Source organism: Pinus tabuliformis, chromosome 8 (genome assembly GCF_031772625.1).
Source record: "Pinus tabuliformis cultivar Carrire ecotype Pingquan chromosome 8, CPIR1, whole genome shotgun sequence".
Taxonomy (NCBI): Eukaryota; Viridiplantae; Streptophyta; class Pinopsida; order Pinales; family Pinaceae; genus Pinus; species Pinus tabuliformis.
In genome coordinates this window covers 651,574,653-651,582,237 of record NC_142294.1, presented here as the reverse complement: position 1 = coordinate 651,582,237, position 7,585 = coordinate 651,574,653, and the positions used below count along the sequence as shown (strand labels likewise).

General features: G+C 33.7%; 1 long non-coding RNA gene across 2 annotated transcripts; it reads right to left on the bottom strand.

Moving 5' to 3' along the window:
- Window positions 1-3,807: 3,807 nt before the first annotated feature.
- On the bottom strand, window positions 3,808-5,355 carry LOC149237229 (uncharacterized). 2 transcript variants are annotated; one of them, XR_016245243.1, is made up of 3 exons: window positions 5,192-5,355; window positions 5,024-5,085; window positions 3,808-4,174 (listed from the first exon to the last, which is right to left on the bottom strand). It is a non-coding gene; the product is annotated as an uncharacterized LOC149237229 (long non-coding RNA). The 2 variants fall into 2 exon arrangements; XR_016245242.1 differs by lacking the exon at window positions 3,808-4,174 and having other exon boundaries at window positions 4,527-5,085.
- Between the last annotated feature and the right edge of the window lie 2,230 nt (window positions 5,356-7,585).

The window sequence follows — 7,585 nt, the reverse complement described above, 5'->3', positions numbered from 1 at the left end:
TTATTAGACAGTGCAGTAAAAGAGGAATAAAGCATCACACATAAGCAACACACATGAACACCAAGATATAAGGTGTAAACCTAATGTGGGTAAACACCACCTGCTACTGTCATCTCTATCTTATTTTAATAAGAAAATCTATTTACAATCTTGTACTGGTGCAGACTTATACCAGTACGCAGGCTTCTACCTGTAGAAGGTTACAACCTTCTCTCATTCTCTAGCTTCTACTGGAAGTGAGCTACAATCCCCTAACTCTTGTACTAGCTTATATGTTTACTAGTACGTAGGTGGAGACCTACAGAAGGCTACGACCTTCTTTCTTCCTTCAAGGACCACGTTTCATAAATTTTCAGACTAGATCCATCAACAACATCATAATTCAATCATCAAATACATCTGCATCAACCAATCATTGAAAATCAAGCACAACTAAATCAATCAATCACTTTGAGAACCCATTGTTAAATCACAATCAATCTGATCATTCAGAATACTATCACCAGAATACAGTAACCAGAACCCAAACCAAAACCCAGAATTCTGCAATAGCAAACAGAAACAACTGAAACATACTTTATGAGGTATACGCTACTTCCATGTGTCGAACCTGCGTGTATACACACTTTTATCAAAGCCAAGCAGCGTACACATCTGCAAATATTAATTCATAATTCTGTAGTTATTTCGAACTTCAGTTATACCCAGATCATAATATTTACAGAACAACACATATGTTAGTATTCAGATCTAGACTATACATGATCAAACCACATAATGATAGTTCATTTCAAGCCTTAAGATCCCGATCCATCATTAGATCTTATCCTTCATCAACCGCTAAGGTTCATCCTTGGTTTAGATCAAGCACAACACCATAAGCCAATAACTTGCATACTAGATCTCACACTTCATCAGATATTTGATACTTGCACTCCTGGTCTAATGATATTCTCCTCCTTATATAGTTTTAGGGCTTTTTCAATACCATGGACCAAAACCACTTAGGACCAATACCTTGGACCAAAGACCTAGGGTCAATACCTCAGACCAAATACCTTGGACCAATACCATGAATCAAAATACCATGGACCAAATACCTCAAACCAAAAACTTAGTTTTCCAAGATATACACGCTTTTCCTTCTGTGAAAGTGTGTGTGTACGTGTACACTACTTGTGTTCAGTGAACCTGCGTGTATATGTAGCTTGGTCAAGGTGAACCTGCGTATACCTCTCTTTCTTCATTCTTTGTAGTCCGATCTGTAATTCTTTATTGTTAACCTGTTGTACTGTGATCTTCTATTTGAGTGAATTACCATTAAGGACAATCCCTGTATCATAATGCCAACACAGATTTGGTAGCAAAAGCCATGGAGCACAAACCATACTAAGGTAGAATATGAGATGTATAATGACCTAAGCTTTTTTTAGGTTTAATATGCTTAATATAGATGGATGTATTTTCGCATAATTTATTTAATTTATATAGTGGTACTAGTTAAATCAATTTTATAAACTAAATCTCGCCATTAATATAAATAAAAAAAATAAAAATAAACTTATGTTAAAATAAAAATAACTTCAAACTAAAATAATAAAAATAAAAGCTTTATGTTATTATTATTTGTTGGGTAGTGAAGGTAAACTTGACTTGATCAAGTTATAGGTGATTTTTGATCTCTAGGTTTACGAGAATCTATGGTATTCATGTGAGATATAACCAGTTTAAATGGGGAAATTAAAAAAGACTAAATCCATGTTAACTCAAATTTAATTGCTCTCAGGGGTTTAATAGATTTGGAGTTCTGATGAATCTAGGCTAGTGTTATTAATATGATTTAAATACATGTCAATATTACTTAATTTTCCATAGTAGAAACTTTTATTTATGACTCACATTGAATATTTGTATTATTATTAATATTTTTTAAATCCCACATATCAATTCTATATTAAAAATTGAGTAAAATAAACTATTTTACTTTTAATTACTTGTTACTTCTGAAATATTTTCATATGCATATTCATATATATAAAGTTAATATTGAAATATATTATGTAGCATGGATATTTAAACAACTTATTTACCTTATATTGGAAGATTTTGAAGGAAAATATAAGTTTTTTTACTTTTATATTTATATTTTTACTTTATCTCGGGAAACTCTTAACATAAAAATATTTTATTTATTGCTCCCATAATGAAAGTGAAATATTTTAACCATGTCTCCTTCATACTGGGTTGTAAGATTAATTACTACATCCTCTTCATAGTGAGAATATTGATGTTTTATAGTGCTTTTAATTAAAACTAATTAAATATGTATAGCCATTTCTATTTTTACTATAGCCATAATTCCTTTTTCTTATTTACAACATATTTAATTTTTATTTTAAAAGGACACCTACCAAATTCACATTGAGCATGGATGGAATCACACATCCTTGTCATACTAGGATATAGAACATAAGAATATAAGAATATATCTTGGGGCAAGTGTCTATTATGACCTTTGGCCATTTCTATCAAGTCAATGAAAACATACCACTTCATGCACTTTATAATGGAGTATACTAGTTCGCTTTTAAATGTGCTTCATCACATCAAATATCATGGACTATCTAATACTCTCACCTCAAAAGTAGTCATCATTTCACCAAAACATCTAAAATAATTACTCTTAGATATCATTTTTTGGGATTCAACTGTGTTAAGTAAGTCATTCATCTGTGACCATTTCCATGAGAGGTAGTCATAAATGATGAATTTCTCATGATTTTTGAATAGTCCACTAATTCAAGATTCCATTTTAAAATTTAACTTGGGATCAAGAATAATTTTAAGGATGAAAATTTATTTTAAAATGTAGAAACTTTGACTAATATTATCTATAAAAGTTTGACGATAGGGTAAAATAATCATGTGTAACACCCTTGAGCATAGGACAATTGGAAATTATCTTTACTGACATTTACTTATCTTTCTTTTATTATTTTTTGCATGAAAAATTTAGTAATTTAAGTCCGAAAGATACTTTGAGGAAAAGAATGTATGGTTATTTTGTTTAAATATTATGTTGAATTCTGCTTAGTTAAGGAAATGATGGGAAATACTTGATGAGGAAAATCTTGGCTTGAAATGGTTATTTTTACCTTGAAAGGATTAAAAAGGAAAACTTTTCCCTCAGGAGGGGGACAAAAGGAAAAGAAGAAAGAAACAGGTTTTTGGTAGTACACTGTTAGAAGAGAAAAGATCTTGCAGAATGGGGGTCTTCTAGATTTGGTAATAGCCAGTGGAAACCCAAATCAGAAAACCATACTGAATTGTACTAGGGTCTTGAGGTCCTAATGGTTATCGTTTTTAACTACTCTAGAAGCTAGGAGGCTCTGGGGGAGGCCTGGACGTAATTTCCAGACTCACGAGTTGGGTGTTCAACAAGTCACTATCGTGATCAATTCCTTAGTAAGCAGATTATAACATATAAGTATCAATATCTTGAATAAATAATTATTTTTTTGTTGTGGTAGGAAATTTGTCTAGATAATATAGCACTGTTTTGGTATAATATTCTGCTAAGATATTAAATAGAGAAGAGAAATGATTGAATTGGAAACTAGAGAATTTTCTAACTGCTCTGGAATTAGTTAGTATTGCGATTAGAGAAAATAAAAGATTCTTTCTCCTGGTTTATACTCATGAATGATTGAGTATATAATGTTTGGAACAAATATTCTTATGCATGATTTTCTGTAACCCTTGAAAAGGTGTCAAAGCCTGAACGGTTTTAGTCAAATGTGTCTATTTTAAGTGATAACAAAGAAATCAGAGTACAAGATTAACACACCTGGTATTAATGAATTGTGGTAGTGCAGAAATAAAGACTAAACAGTAGTTTAGACCATGTAACCTAAGTGGGTTACGTTAATCTCTATGAATGGAACATTATTCGAGCAAGTAATCAAGAATCTTGTAAACAGAGACGAGGATAGTTAACATCTTTTTAATGGACTTAGCCCCAATTGAAACGAAGTCTGGAAGATGGTTAGCTATGCCCAGTTTGAAGCCTAAGAGCTCACTGTCCACTTCAATTTCTAAGGGAAAACAAGTACCTGGAACATCCGAACATAACCCAAAATCAAGGGTATCGTTCTTGCTGGTACCTTTTCACAACCTGGGTTAAATTAAAAATTGCAGGATTTAGAGATTGGCACGCAGAGCTAGCATCGAAAAAGTTATATATACATATTATGTAACTATCCATAGAAATATTACATTACACAAACCATGAAATCTAAAACATTGAGGCAATTAACCTCCTACATGATATAGACACTTAACACATTGAACTGGGAATTGCATGCATATTAAATAGAAACATTGCGTATTGAAAGACTGTAAATACAAGTATATTATTCAAATCATGCTTATCAGTCCATTACAACTATCATAAATTCAGTAACAAAGATTGTGGAAGCTTTAAACTGGAAGGCACATGATAAATATAACTAAAAGCCATTATAATCTAAAAACAGAGAGGAACCGTCTCATATAATTGTGTCAAGAGCTAAATATCAACTCAAATATCCATACATTGTCTAGGCATGGGAAGGAGAGTATTACCATAAGCCAAAATAAAAACAAGAACAAAACAACAAGAAACCCTAGCCAGAATTTAATCACCAAGCTATGGGAAGAAGCAATGATAGAAACCTAGTACATGTGAGAAAATTGTTAGTTGCAATCTAGCCTTCAAGGCCGATGCGCAAATGAGGCTGTGTGGGTATGGGTTACAAAAATTACCTGAAAAGGGGGAACAAAGGATGAACAGTGAGTAAACATTAGGGAGATACATTTACCAAACCCTAGGCGAGAAAACAACATTCACTTCCCTATGATGTTGTCTAGTGAACACAAAAGGTGCTGCAAACTAATCTGGGTGACAAGGGAAAAGAACTATTAACCAGAAAAATGATGTGAAACCAAAATCGTAAAGTGGGAAAACAACGAAACCATGTCATACCTTGACCATAGAAATTTTTGTCCGCAAAAGTGTTATTCTTGTTGCGATAAACTATCCAAATCCTGAAAAAGGAACAATAGATGTTGCTGCCATGAGTTAAAAAAGGAGGAACTCTGTTTTGCATCAATAAACTAACAGGAAATGCGAGCTAAGGTTCAGGGCAGAAACTTGTAGTAGAGCAGTAAACCATGCTCAGAATGGCAACGAGGACGATGACCAAAGGCGAAATTGGTTAACTCAAACCACCCCTTTCCATTTCCACTATTTGATGAGATCCAAGACAAGTGAACAACGATGAGGAGCCTAGGTGTCACAAGCAATGAGAACAGGGCCAGAGCTAGACAACTCATATCAACGAGCTCTAGAGGGTTCTCAATTAATATCCAAGACAAAATTAAATAACTTAGCTCAGTACTAAGGTGAATACAAACGAAATATTAATGAGAAAATTGAAATGAAGTCTACAATTCAACCATTGAGCCGAGTTCCAAAAAATGTATACTTGTGTAAACGATACATTATGATCCACATTAACGACCATCACATTATAAAGTTTATGACTAAGGTTTCACTAGTACAATTACATGGGTTCATATAGTTTTATGAAATGCAAAACCTTGCCATTGAAATAAGCCTAAAATAACTTACAAAGCCGTATTTATAACACCATATTATCTACAATCGAAACATAGTTGTAAATTGATTATGGTAATTAAATAAAAAAAAAATTCTCTTTATTCCATTATATTACTTCTAATGTAATTATATGTGTTAAATATTGTTACAAGTGGTATCAGAGCTCGAATACAACACTGTGGTTGGGTTTGGGCAACCAATTAATAAATTTATATGGTGTGGTCACAAAAGAGTGGAGAAGAAATTAATCCAATACACAAATAGAAATGATTCGCGGGGGAGAAAGAAGTACTCAGCCCATAAGACCGTCTATAAAACCCAACCATACATCTGGTGTAGGTATTAACCTAGCAGTATGGGTGCAGTTAGAGGAAATCGTCAAAACCCCATTGCCATGTTCATGGAAACAATTCAACAGCTAAGAGTTGAGATGTCCAATCTAAGGGTAGACAATGAGAGATTAATGTGGGATCAGGAGTGAATACAAAAGATTTTTGTTATGAAACTAGCTCACAAAAAGATAGAAAATATAGGTCAACGCCTTAGAAATCAACCTCTTCGAGGGGGAAACCTCTTTTAAATTACACAAATGAACAATTCTTGAATTATAAAAATGACTTGACCTCCTTTCTATATATAGGAGTCTAAGGGGTCATAATATAATCAGAGTCGACATAACAATAATAATGTAAGGTGTTTTTGGGAAAACTAGTATTCCTAAAGAATGCTAGCCCTCTAGGTTCGGCAGCTACCCTAGAAACAATAGTTTAAAGAAATTCAATGGTTTATTCTATGTGTAACAGATAAGAGAAAGATAATGGAACCAACCTGGAACTTCCATTTAATCCTTTGCTTGATCTCTCTCCCCTTTGACAGAGCCTGCAACTCCTCCCCGTACTTAACATGCTTGGAGAGTACCTGCACAAGTACAACAACAAAGAACCATCAAAGCATTGTGATCTATTACAACATAAACATTATAGAATCAGATATATAATGAACAAATGATAGCATTCACAAATGATAACATTCACAATTGCACAATCATATGGAAGAAAACTTGAAGAACTTTATTAATAGAAGGGAGAATTACAACCCAGTTGTCTGATCCAGCATCATCCTCCCAGCTTCAATCCTTCTTCACCTCATGAAATAGCAAGATCACTCCAACAATACAATGCTCCTTCCTCAATTACAAACTATCAGCACTTACTTGCAATTCACCACATTCTAGCCTCTAGATCTCTTGGATGATGGATCCATTTATAGATTTTTGCAAGGGTGTGAGTCATCCATGGGGTTTGATTAGTGTAATTCCACTTGTTACAATGGGTTCCACAAGAGAAGGGATTGGATTTTCTTAGATTCCTTATTCATCCTTGGGCGAATTCAAAGAGGCAAGTGGCATAGGAGAAAGTTCTGGAAGATTCCATGAGCAATCAACTGACAAATGTCTCAGACATTTGTCCATCCTCACCCATTGCACCCTATAGAAGGCCTAAACAGTATGCATCACACCCTGGCAATGTACCACTCAATATGCATTGCACTTTGCCAATGGAGCAGTCAGTATGGTTCAATTTAAGCAGCTTCGGGATGGTTTCTCAGGTGGAACTTTTGGGGAATGATGTATTTAGATGACTATGTTCCTTTAGGGTATGAAACAACTCTTTTAAGGGTTGATGAGCCCTAATACATATCGACATATAAGTTTTGGGTTGATGTGTCCAAATATGTTTATAACAGTTGCCCCCTAAAGCATTAGGTCGTAAATATTCATGTCAGGTGAAATGCTTTATCATTAGGATCCGAATTTTCGAACTGGAAGGTGACGTGCATAAGTTGTATAAATTTTGAATAATAAACACATATTCAACAGAGATTATCCCAATTATACACTATTGCGGAATACATGCACAATACATA